This window comes from Tupaia chinensis, unplaced genomic scaffold, assembly GCF_000334495.1.
Source record: "Tupaia chinensis unplaced genomic scaffold, TupChi_1.0 Scaffold149658_1, whole genome shotgun sequence".
NCBI lineage: Eukaryota > Metazoa > Chordata > Mammalia > Scandentia > Tupaiidae > Tupaia > Tupaia belangeri.
Window position 1 is genome coordinate 1,291,297 of NW_006209503.1, and position 13,526 is coordinate 1,304,822.

Below are 13,526 nucleotides of genomic sequence, written 5' to 3' on the forward strand. Positions count from 1 at the left end.
TAACCGAAAAGCAGTTTCGTCTCCTGTAATTGTGCATCCTTAAGCAGATCTTACCCTCCTGTGACCTTCACAACCTCTGTCTCTACACCTCTGCCATTCAGATGTTCTGGGTTTCTGAGATCGGGTAAAAGTTCTTGCTTCACCCTCCATGGAACAGGGCAGTCAGGACATGGAACCTACAGTTCTGCCTTCACAGAGAAGGGGGAGCCTTCTCAGGAGAAAGTGTGTGCATGCATGCGTCTGTGCATGTGTGTGTGCATGCACACATATGCATACATGTATGTGTGTGACAGAAAGAAAGTGAGTGTCTGTAGAGGGAGTGGCCGTGAGGCCGAAGCACAGATGACTCGCCCAGTGGGTGTGGAGAGTGTGCTCTGACTGGCTTCCGGCCAGAGCCATACGGTACTTTGAGCAAGCTGGGTGCTTAGTACGTGAGCAGAGGGAAACCAGCGGAAGTTGTTTGGAAGTTCTATTTTCCAGGCCCCTGTTGATCATGTGATCCACTTAACCGTCACAATCTCACGTTCTACACGTGAGGAACTAAGGGATGAGACTGAGGGGATGGGACTTCTTCCTGATGTGACCCTGGATTTGACCCATACTTGTCCAGCCTCAGAACTCCTGCTCTTTCCTACGCCGAGAAAGTGGTTTCTCTCATGCTAACTGGTTTTCCTCCATGTTAAGGCATCATGTTGCTTCAGGGCTACACTCAGGGAGGCTGCTGTAGTGGTGTCCACTGTCCGTAGGCCCATGACTGGGCCATGACAGATGTGGATTCTCTCCTGGCACATTTATCAAAGGGAAGCCATTTCTCTGTGTTGTTGACCCACCCACATCTAAGCCCAGAAGTCCCAAAGAAAACTGGATAAAGCGAAGTTTACTTCCGTTCTCATGTCCAGTACAATTCCTGAGCGCTGTCAACCTGTTGGGTCAGGCAATAGAATATACTGGTTAAGAATCTACACTTCAGAGCCAGGTTCTCTGGGCTTAATTCTCAATTCTAACACTATCTAGCTCTGTAACTATGGAAATATAAATTTTTAAATTATTATTAATTTACATTTATTCACCGTACATTTTTACAGTGAGCCATGGGCATTTTTAAACAATGTCTCCATGCCACAGTGTCTCCATCTATAAAATAAGGTAATAGTAGGTGTTGTTGTGAAGGTTTAATGAGCTAGGTATGAAAATGTTTAGAAAAGTGTCTAGCACACAGTATATGTTTAGTAAATAGTCACAATGACTATAAGGCCACTCTCCAGAAAGTACGATTTATTCTTTTTTAATTTTTAAGTCAGGTTCTTGCTCTGTTGTAAACTTCATGCCCCAGATTCCTACCTGGAACTATAGGAGCCGGCTACCACCCCTCTAGATAGGACCTCACTACGTTGCCCAGACCAGCATGAACTCACAGTCCTGCCTCTGCCTGCTGAATCACTGGGATTCCAGGTGCAACCACTGCACCTCGCCTTTGGGTTGGGGTGGGAATCAAACCTGGGCCTTCCGTGTGGTCTCAGTCTGCCGGGCACAGTATCTTAGCAACATGATCCACCACAGCTGCGTTCACTGTGTTCTCTCTGTTTTGTTTTGTTTCCTTTTTTCAGTTTGCTATTAGGGTGTGCACATTAGCTAGAGAGAGACAGAGAGGATAAAGTGAGAAATCATTTCCAGGGGGATGGCTACACCACAATCCCTTCTCCTCCATTCTCCTTCTGGGTTTTTGGGAACGCACACATATGCACGCACGCGCGCACGCATGCACGCACACACGCCTGGCATGATTTTCAAGTCACCAGGTCTGGGACTTGAACTGTGCAGTCAGCCATGTGGGATCCACCCGCCTTATCCTCCACGCCATCTGCTGGCCCTATGCTGTGTTCTTAACTCACACTGGTCAGCCATCGTCTTACTCAGTCTGCACCCTCAGTTTCCAAGTGTGTCAACGGGGCATCCTATTCTTCCAAAAGGTCTCTCATGGACTCTTTCTCCCAGATTGTTCCTGAAGCTTCCAATACAAAAGCTCAGAGAGTTAGACTGTATAAATGCAAAGTAATCTGCATTATCATTTCATTTAAAAGACTGATAGATAACAGAGGTGAATTCCAGCCCTTGGGATGTGCCATAGGGACCAGTAGCGTAGTTTTATATGTATATAAACACGGGTCCGAGAGAGAGAAAGTGTGTGAGTCCATGTAAAGGGAGTGGCTGTGAGCTGAGGTAGAGATGATTCCATAGTGGATGCCAGTTTATATAATATATAATAATATATATTATTTATTTTTATATGTGTGTGTGCATTGAGGAGAAGGGGAACTGATTGTGACAGGGACCTAGAATGAGAGAGCTTTCCAAGTGGGCTCTAGATGAGGTTCCAATCTTTGTCTGGTCACAACACAAAGGGTCATGGTATTTTCAGCACTTCAGTGAAGGACGGTGGAGGTAAAACAGGATGTGGCTGGGAGAGGAGAGTTACCTCCGGATGGGAACTCAGCAAGCCCAGGCTGCTCGCCGAGCCCCACCAAGCAGGGATTAAGAGTGCCGGAGCCTTCCTGCTGCCTCCGGGCACAGTGGCAGGGGGAGACTCTAAGGAGTGCGGGCTCACCCACCCCCTGCCCAGCACCGCGCCAGACAAGCTAGGGCCATGGGCCATGGTGAAATGGATTTAGAACACAAATAAGTCCTACATGTCTCACAGACTAGGGGAGGCATATTCTGACATAAGTCATTCTCATCATAAATAGGAAAGGGGGCAGCCAGTGTCATGGTGTTAAGGTGCTGGATCCCACATGGCTGACTGAGTGGTTCAAATCTGAGATCTGGCAGCTTGAGAGACACACCAAGCATGTTTGTGTGCGTGCCCAAAATCATGAAAAGAGAATGGAGAAGAGATTGCAACGTGGTCATTCCCCCTGGGGGTAATTCCTCACTTTCTATCTCTCTCTCTGTCTCTCTCTGGTATGTGCCCTATAGAAAAAAAAAGAAAGGGACCAAGAGAGGTTTGGGATTTTCAACTCCTAGTAAGAGCATCAACAATAAGAAGCATTCTGCCCCAAATTCTTCACCCATAGGCTTTCTTAGTCCAAAATCTAGAACTTCAAAAGGAACCTGGGGGAAATTACATTTTGCTCCTGAGTTCCAAGTGATCTGGGCAGGGTCTGTTTCGATGGCTGAAGTTTCTGAGGTACTGAGGAAGAACCTGCCGGGGATAGATTGTGGTGTGATATTTGAGAGAAGGTGATGGATGGTGATTCAAGCTGGCTGCGTTCGTTGACCACCACGCTCGTGGCAATGGCTGTATTACTCTGGGTCTGAAAAAGAACTCGCAGAGATTCTCTCCCAGAAAAGGGTCATGCAATGCACCATTGTCCTATAGATGGGGAAAAAAATCATAAAAAGGTGATTATATTGCATTTTGTTTTTCATCTTTTAAGATTTGAGATTTAAAGGAGAAAATCCATTTCCTACCAGGCCCCCTTCCACCGATGTCTTAATTAGACGCCCTGTTCTCCAGAAACAAGAACATAGGGCCAGGTGGACACCACAGAGAGGGGCCTCTGTCAGCGAGGAAGGGCCAAGTCCGGGAATTAGCTTAGATCAAACCATCTGTTGAGAATTCCAGTCTTTTCCTAACATCCAAGCAGAAGCCAGAGGAAGAAGCCAGATTCTTACCCGATATAGCCTGCCTCGGCCTGTCAGATCAATCTGTGAGCTCAGGCCTAGCACCGCCCACTGGAGCTCTCCATCTCCAGACCAGGTGGTAATGCTGTTTCCACCAGGAAGTGGAGAGAGGCTTTGCCCGAGTTCGACAACCCAGAGCCCAGGCAGTCTGCACCGTCATGACGGGCTTTCCTGGAGTTCGACAGCCCAGAGCCCAGGCAGTCTGCACCGTCATGACGTTCACTCCAGAAGGGCTGACTCTACCCTCCCCTTCATGACGGCCAGGACTAAATGGGGCGAACACGGAGAATGTCAGTCTCCTGGGTTTTATCTCATTTCTCTGGTGTTGAGGTATGCCTGCAACACAGCGTGGTGGAATCTCAAAGTCCCTCCACCACCACCCCAACTATTTACATAATAGACTCACACTGTAGAGAATCCAGAGTATGAGAGAAAGAAGGAAGGAGGGAGGAGAGAAAGGAGGAAAAAGCTGTTTAAAGAATTGGTGCAGCCTTTTCTGTAAATCCCTGGATTACTGGAGCTGCGGTGGGGTGAGTCATTGTCCTCATTGTTGTGGAGGCCTCCTGCTCAGTCCTGTTATGGAGATACTGGGGTCCAGGAGGGCCAAGTACCCTTCTTCTTCATGCCCCTCTACAGGAAATTCCTGGGGCCTGCCGCCTTCTGAGCACTCCCTCCGATACCAGCAGGGAAGAGCCTTCCAGATCAGTCCTGTCACGGGAAGGCTCTTGGGCAGATCTGCCTTGTTCCACCTCTCCTCTTAGTTCCATATAACTGCTGCCCTCCTGCTGGGCAGTGTGGCACAGTGGAAAGAGCACCAGGCCAGGGCAGCGGCTGGGGCTCTAGCGCTGGGTTTCTAATAAATGCCATGTAATCTTGCACAAATGGCCTCCTCCCTCCCACCCATCTCAGTTTTCTCATCACTGGGAGAGGACTGAATTACAACTGATGTTTATGTAAAGTCTTGAATATAAGAAATGTTTATGAATAGAATGTAAGTGAAAAACAAAGCTGGATCAAAAATTTTACGCGAGACCAGCAGTTAGCGTAATGGCTATTTCACTAGACTCCCATGTAGCTGATCACAGTTTGAGTCCTGGACCCAGTGGCTTCAACTCATGCCGGGCGTGTGTGCGTGCGTGCCCAAGATCCCAAGAGGAGAACAGGGGAGAAGGGATTGTGGCGTGGCCATCCCCTGGGGGGTGATTTCTCACTTTCTGTCTCTCTGTCTGGCGAGCGCATGCTCCCTATAGGAAAAAACTCTAAAAAAAAAAAAATTTACACAATTTGATCTCAATTCTATAAAAATAGTTCTTAAAAAAATAGAGAATGTTACACACACACACACACACAATAATTGGCATAAAATAAGCCGCACGTGTGTGAAGTATGTAATTAGTAAGTTTTCACATATGCATATGGCCGTAAAACCAGCCCCACAATCAGTATAGTGAATGTACCCATCGTCTCCAAAAGTTTGCTCTGTGGTCCATTTTCCCACTCTCCCTACCCCCCGCTGCCCAACCCCGTACGATCACTGATCTCTCTGTCATTTCATGAGATGGCATCATACAGTAAATATTCGTTTTGGTCCTACTTCTTTCACTGAGCAAAATAATTTTTAGATTTATCTGTGTTGTGTGTATCAGTAGTTGACGTATTTTCATTGTCCTTTAGGATTTTAATACATAGATATCCTATAATTTAGCTTATCCATTACCTATTGCTGGACATTTGGGTCATTTTCAGTTTTTGGTTATTACAAAGAAAACAGTTATTATTTTCACACAAGTCTTCTAATGAACAATTTTCACGTCTCTTGGGTAGACACCTCAGAAATAGAGTAACTGGGATAGACCTATGTTTAATTTCCTAAGAAAGTGCCGAATTCTTTCCCAAAGTGTAAACGCACCTTACGTGTAGACTAGCAACTTATGAGGGTTCCCCTTACTCCATACCCCACCAACACTCCGTATGGCAGCCTCTTTCTCTTCAGCCATTCGGACAGGTCTGTAGGAGCACCTCATCATGGTTTCAGTTTGTATTTCTCTAATGACTTAACAATGCTGGGCATTTTTTCATATGCTCAATTGCCATCTATTTATCTTTAGTAAAGTACTCTAACCTTTTGCCCATTTTCAGATTGGGTTGTTTGGCTTTCTTATTAAGGTTTGAGAATTTTTTAAATATATATTGTAGATATAAGTCCTTTATCAGACATGTGATTTGCAAATATTTTGTTCCTGTCTGTGACTTGTCTTCTCATTTTCTAATCATGTCTCTTGAAAAGCCAACTTGATTCATTTTTATGGAGACCAATTACTTATATTTTTTTCTCTTTTATAGATTGAGCTTTTGGTGTCATGTCTTAGAAATCTTTGCCTAACTCAAGATCACAAAGAGTAGACATCTTAACATACTGGGTCTTCTAATTGTTGAACTCAGTACATCTCCCTATTTATTTCACTCTTATTTCATTTCTTTTTCTATGTTACTGAGTTCAATTTCTAAAATCTGCTAAGAACCTTTGCATCTGTGTTCGTGAAGAATAATAATGTTCATGGTGTGTGTGTAATATCTTTGTCTGGTTTTGGCTTTAAAGTAATACTGGTCTTATAAAATGGGTTGGGTAGGATTCTTTGCTCTAAATTTTTTGGTAGAATGTGTGTAGAATTTCCATGATCTCTTCCTTTTATGTTGGGTACCAGATATTTTTGCATTCTATAAGCATTCCTTTTTTTTCCCCCAAAGGGCACATGTGCTCACGAGAAAGAGACAGAGAGACAGTGAGAGGGAAAGTGAGAAATCACCCCCCAGAGGATGGCAATCTCTTCTCTTCCATTCTCCACCTGGGACTTAGGGCATGCATACACACACACTCAACATGATTTAAAAGCCACCAGCTACCATAAGCATTCCTACGCTTTGCTTTTGGGTATGGTTAGGTTACTTGGAAATAATTTGGCCTTTGGGGTCTGACTTTGAAGTTTCGGGGGACAAGACCAAAATGGCATCTATTTTAGGGCTAATTTTGCCTCACTACCGAGGGAAAATAAAAAAAACTACCAATGATTCATGAATTAGGAGGTTTCTACCCAGATCGGTGGGAGTAGGCATTATCTCTGGTTCTCTCTGTATTCCAGAAGGATTCCTTCTAATTCTGGTTCTTTCCCCAGCCTCAGGCAGTTTCCTCATGTGAGTGTGCACATCACTACTCAGCTGAATAATTGAGGGAACTCTCTACTGATTATTCAAAGGGGACCTTCTATACATCCCTGGAGTTCTCTGTGTACTCTGTCTTTGGATTCTAGCCACCTTGGGTTCCTGAAACCCCCAGCTTCATCTCAACTCAGCAAGAACAGCCAGGATCCGCCTGCATTCCTCCCTGTCCTGCAGCCCCGAAGCTCCTTCCAGACAATGAGATACGGCATTTGCAGGGTCACCTTGTTTGTTTCTCATCTTCTCAGCGGTTACTGTTTGGTGCTCCCTCCAGCTTCAGTGTACTATGAGTTATTGTTTTCTATCTTTCGTTCAGTTTTTGTTGTTGTTTCAGGTGGGAGGGCAAATATGGCCCCTGTTACTCCATTGTAGTCAAAGTGGATGTCATCGATAGTGTTTCAGTGAACAATCTGAGTAGGCAGCAGTAACAGGTACAGTGGACTACCCAGTCCTAAGGACTCCTCTCCTTTGTCTCTTCCATTGTTGTTTCTCTGCAGCCTTTCCCCCGTGACGATTTTAATAATTCTGTTGCATTTGTAATTTCATTACAATCCTCCCTACCTCATTATCCCTGTTTTTTATCTCATCCTATTGTATTTTCATCTCTACCTGCTCACCCCTGAGGATTTCTGCTCTTGTTTAATAGAGGTTATCTCTTCTTGCAACCTACTTAGAGTCTTGTCTGGTAGGAAATTACTTTCAAAGATCTGCTCCTCTGAGACTTCAGGATAATGTTTCCTTTCCTTTCCTTCTTGTAGCTCTGTTTCATAGGTTCTCTCCAAAGTCTCCTCATGGGCCCCTTGTAAAAGAGTGTGTCAGTGACAACTGATCTTTCCTGCTGTCTTTCTGGGTAGTGGTTAACTCCCTTCTCAGTTCATGCCCTAACCCCCGGACGTGGCAGCCCTCCCTCTAGCACAGCCCTGCTGCTGTAAGAGTGAATGTTTACTCCCATTGCTGGCTCTTCGGTTCTCTGAGTGAAGCGTGTATGGGTTATGTTGCCTTCCCCAGCAGGCATTGCTGTGAAGACGGTCTCCCCCTCAGACTGTGCCTCTAACACTTCATTACTCAGTGGTACTTTTTCTTTTAAGAATTATTTTATTCAACTAACTTTCTTTCTTTCTTTCTTTCTTTCTTTCTTTCTTTCTTTCTTTCTTTCTTTCTTCTTTCTCTTTCTTTCTTTCTTCTTTCTTTCTTTCTTTCTTTCTTTCTTTCTTCTTTCTTTCTCTTTCTTTCTTTCTTTCTTTCTTTCTTTCTTTCTTTCTTCTTTCTTTCTCTTTCTTTCTTTTTCTCTTTATTGGACCAGAAAGGGAAAGATGAGAGAGAGAAAGTGAGAAAGCAAGCCACCAGTTCTGGGACTTGAACTACAGTCAGCCATGTGGGATTCCAGTGCCCTCAACCACTATGCCACCTGTAGGCCCTACTTGGTGGTATTAAAACACCTGTATTGATCAGCTACTGCCAGTCTTATATTTATTCCCTAGCTCATTGTTTTCTGACAGTTGTACATTCCTACTGGTATTAAGAGAGAATTTCTAATGGGCATGGTGGTAAAGGCATAGGGAATAAAAATAGCACTCAAAGATTTCTCGAAAAAATAGACTTCACATAACTAAATATAGGTGCCCAGTTTTTTTGTAAGTAATAGGCCTTATATTTCTGAATATATAAGGACAGAATGTGAAAGAGACAGAGTTTTCCTACCTAGGAAAGGGAACACTTGCTCTATTTCTATGGTACAATATCGCTTTCTACATTTTCTTAATCCAACCAATTGAGTTTGCAGTTTGCCAAAGTTCTTCCCGGTTTCTAGAAATTACCTGACTATCAATTCCAGTTTTCTCTGTTGAATATTCATCTCCTTGTCTTGAAATGTATTTGGAAAGAAAATTGTAAGAGAGTATATTAATAAGTGACTATTGGTCATGGACCATTTTGAAATCCCAGCCAAAGCGACTTCTACAATAAAGTTACAAATTACTTCTACAAGTTGCAAGTTTTCCAGAAAAGTAGGCTAGATCACATTTATCTGCTGACTATTGATATTATCAAGAATTATTATCAAGGCCCATCCTGAGATGGATACTGAACGTCAGCTGTGAAATATTGCTTTTCTTGGCCAAAAATGAAGATTTTCTGCTGAGATTGCCCCCTCCAGATTCATTTCTAGTGGGTAGGGCTACCTCTGTCTCCTCTCCATTTCTCTCTGTCTCTCTCTGTCTTGCTGTGTCTCCCTGTGACTTTTAAACTTTAATTTTTTTTTTAAGGTAAAGTATTCTCTGAGCTCTCAAGTCCTTCATTTATTGTGCTAATTGCTGCCTTTCCCCATTTCATTTAGGACAGGCACAAATCTAGGCCCATCTTTTTTTTTTATTAATTAGACAAGCAGATGTTTATTATTAAATTGAGATACATCAAAAGATGTTTTATACTTAACGGGTTGATTTTTCACACAACAATCCAAAGTATTAGGTAGTTCTTATAACAAAATTATTTATGAAAATAAAAACAGACATTTGTATAGGTTATTTAAGTTTACACTGCTGACATTATAGTTTGATTTTCCCAGTTTCCAGTATGTAAAGAGAAAGGATTTGAACTGAGACACTCTGGAACAAAAATCTCTGTTCATAGTATATATTATTTATGAGTTTTTTTCCTTAACTCTGACAGATAGGAGGCATGATAAGTAAATTCCCACACTGCTTAGGACTCATTTTTTTAATGAGTGACTCCTATATTTGGTCTTTTCTAATACACAAGTTGTTGAAATCTTTTTTTCATCTCCGTAGTCAGTGTCATAAGAGTTTGGGTCTGAAGGACTTGGCAGAGGTGCAACCTCAGTTTTAGACTTTTTTTTTAATGAGGGATCAGTAATTTTTCCTTGGGAACCTGAGAAATGGTAAGGAAAAAAATCTCTCCTAGGTGCAAAAAAAATATCGAAAAGAATATGGCACAAGGCAATTTGCTCGTCCTAATTTGACTAGGACATTCAAGAGGAACGAGGGTAGACAGCACAGAAAAGATGCCTGCCATGGTGCAGATGAGCTCAGCTGCATGAACTGCACCCAGGGCAGGAGCTCTGCACAGAAGTGGGTGAGGGCGTAAGACGGTTCAGGACCCTGGAGAGCACAGAACCATGGGAACTTCACATTGGCAAGGATTGAAATAGGGGAAAACACCCTCAGAAAAGTCACATGCAGAGAATTTATAAATGAGAAACCCGTGGTTTGTGACATTGAAAAAGGAGACAGTGCCAGCCTCATAGTCTACGAAAACTCCAACACGACAAGGAGGAACTGTCAGGGACAGGGTCAAGATCGAAGGATCACGGGAGAGAGAATTTTCATACACTTTATATCCAGATCGATTCTGAAGCCCTATAACCCAGTAGCCATATTGAGGCTGGTACTTTTCATCTTGCATACCTGACATCATAGTGGGTTTGAGATAAGATTTCAAACGTACTCCCAGGATCCAGGCACGTTTTTTGGACACATCTACTTCCCAGTAGTGTCTTCCTGAGGTGATATAGAGTTCACCCAGGATGCCATCATCTTTATTGTTACAGTAATATGAAGAAATTGATGTCCAGTTGTTCCTATATTTTATTTGTGTTTGATCCACAGACATGATAATGTTTACAAGGTTTCTTGGAGAAAATGTCATCTCAACCCAGTAGCATTGGGCATCTGTCAGCTCTTTGACAACTTGCAACATTCCTCTCAGATCAGGAGCTCAGAACACTTTCTTCTGCTTGGGAAATGTTTTTGGCTTGTTCAGAATCAACTTCTTATTCCTTTTCATGATGCCATTTGCATCCTGCAGCATCTCTATTGTTGACCCCTCCAACCGATGCTCAAGATCTGAGATGAGATCTTTCACCAATTGATTCTGCTGAGCCAGTTTGTTTTCAGACTCTTCCAGTCTATGTAGAACTTCCCTCTCCTCATCCTCCAGTTTCTGCAGCTCTATCTGCTCTTCAGAGTCCAGGATGCCTTTCAGTCTTGCAAACTCTCCCTGGACTCTTTTTTTTTCATCCTGAGTTTGATTCTTCCAGGAAGTTCTCTCTTCATGGATGTTAGCCTTCCACTTCTCAATTGTTTGCTGTTTCTTCATCAGCTTGTCCAGTGTTACTCAGAGTTTCTCTTGGTATTCCTGGGCAACCTGCTCTAGGAGGAATGTCTGGTGCTCCTGAGATCGCTCACAAAGCCAGCAAATGACTTTCCCATCCTTCTTACAGAAGAGTAGAAGCGTCTCTCCATGGTGTGCGCAGCAATCTACCTTCTGCCCCTCCTCTGGACTGAGGTTGACCTCCCTGAGCCTCTCCACTATGTTGGCTAGATGGCGATTAGGCCGCAGGCTCCCAGGCTGGTAACTGACTCTACACACGGGGCAGCAGCTCTCCCCTTCTTGGTCCACAGTGGATTTGGTGTGGTTTGAAGTGATGCAGGACTGGCAGAAGCTGTGTCCACATTCTAGGCTCTGGGGTTCTGTCAGGAGCTCCAGGCAGATGGGGCAAGTCACCTCCTCCTTTACATTCACCAGAAATGCCAAGGTCATAGCAGCTCCTCCCCTCCTCTTGCTTGTCTTGGCTTCTGAGGTTCCTTTGGCTCTTAGATCCTTGCCTGTTGCTCCTGATCTCTCAGTTGAATTCTCTAGGTCCATCTTGAGATAGATACTGAACTTCAGCAAGCGCACTGCACAGTTTTAATTTTTTGCTTTTTAAAATTAAAATCTAACATTTTTATTATCTTTTTTCTTTTTTTTCTTCTTTCCTTTTTTCTTTGACTTTATTCATTGGCTGCTCAGCCTCTATGCACTAAGTGTCTAGACAGGTTCAAGTGAACAACATCCAAATATCTGAATACGATTAGGGTCAGAATATTCCTCTATTCCCACTGAATCTGATGCACAAAGAGTGAAAATGGAACAGAAGAGATATTGCAGATCACCTCCTTCTGCATACCTCTGAACACTCAGATTGAGCTTCAAGAATTAAGAAGAAATGTACCATCCATTAGATGACTAGAAATCACCACAGGGCCACAAGAAATATGAGAAAGCAAGAAAATACCTCTCTTCAGGACCAGCAGTTGGTGTAATGTCTATGTTGCTGGATTCCCATGTAGTCGACCACAGTTCAAGTCCCAGACCTGGTGGCTTAAACTCACACAAGTCACGTGTGTGTGTGTGCCCAAGATCCCGAAAGGAGAATGGAGGAGATGGGGTTGCGATGTGGCCATCCCCCCGGGGGATGATTTCTCATTTTCTGTCTCTCTGTCTTTCTCTGTTTTTCTAACGAGTGCATGCTCCCTATAGCAAAAACCTCTAAAAAAAAAAATAGAAAGAAAGAAAGGAAGGAAGAAAGGGAAAGAAAGAAAATACCTCTCCTCCGAGGGAAAAGAATAACTCCTCTTCATCCTCAGACAGTACAATGAAACTCATGGAAATGTCTGACAAAGAATTTAGAATATTCACAATGACAAAGCTAACAGAGATGGAAGAGAAGAGAGACAATGAACTGCAGAAGAAGCAGGAGAAAGGAGCTGATGAGTTCCAGGAGGTGAAGAAATTCTTGCAAGATCTAAAAGAAGGAAATACACACTATAAAAAAGAATCAAAAGGTCCTGTTAGAGATAAAAGTTATAATACAGGAAGTCAAAACCTCCCTTGAAAGTATTAAAAGCAGACTAGATCATACAGAAAATCGAATCTCAGTTGTAGAAGATAGAGTTGCTGGCCAAGAAAAATCCACCACAAAGACTGAGAAAATGGCCAAAAAAATGAGAATAATATACAAGAAATATTAGATACCATCAAACGTCCAAACATCTGGATAATTGGTATCCCAGAAGGCAAAGAGACTTGTAAGGGCACTGATAATCCGTTGTATGAAATCCTGCAAGGAAACTTCCCAAACCTAGAGAAGCATTCAAAGATTCAGTCACAAGAAATACAAAGGACCCCAAATAGAATCAACCCAAGAAGATCTTCTCCAAGACACATTATAGCCAGATTGACCAAAATCACAGACAAGGACAAGATACTAAGATTGGCAAGAGAGAAACGGCAAGTTACCTACAAAACATATCCCATCAGGTGGAGGAGTCTGACCCGGCGAGGCCCCAGGATCTGTCTGAGCCCCCCGACCTTTGAGCTCTGCTTCTGGTTGGATCAACAGGTTGGCAAGGCCACTGTTGTGCGCCCCCCGACCTTGGAACAAAGCTTGGGTCAATTAGTATGTCAGCAAGGCTGTTTGCTATTTGCTCCAGAAACTGTGGCAGCCTTGCTGGGAAGCGACCCCCCTCTGACTCCCCAATATACTATTATAAAAGAATTACATAGCTCTCTTATACATCCTGAGTGTACGATAAAATCTTCCAGGAAGTCCCCCGACCGCTCCCCTTTGCTCTGATCACTTACTATTAATTACAATGCTTTATCTCCATGGTCACAATAGAGGGTGGGCTGAAGTTCTTTCTAGGCAGAAGTAATCTTGACCTTTGGAAGGCCCTTCAAAATACATTTAAGGTAAACTTAATCCTTTCTTCATAAAATAGGATTAGGCCAAAACTGGCCCAGGACACCTCCGCCCTCTCCAAGTGAAACAGATAAATATATTAGGATTA

The 13,526-nt window shown here is 43.3% G+C and overlaps 1 protein-coding gene and 1 pseudogene across 3 annotated transcripts in view; one reads left to right on the top strand and one right to left on the bottom strand.

The window, feature by feature from the left end:
- Positions 1–13,526, top strand: part of DGKG (diacylglycerol kinase gamma) — a 235,291-nt gene that overhangs the window by 72,064 nt on the left and 149,701 nt on the right. The gene's annotated exons all lie outside the window — the stretch shown is intronic.
- LOC102473181 (tripartite motif-containing protein 5-like) lies at positions 10,486–11,515 on the bottom strand (annotated as a pseudogene).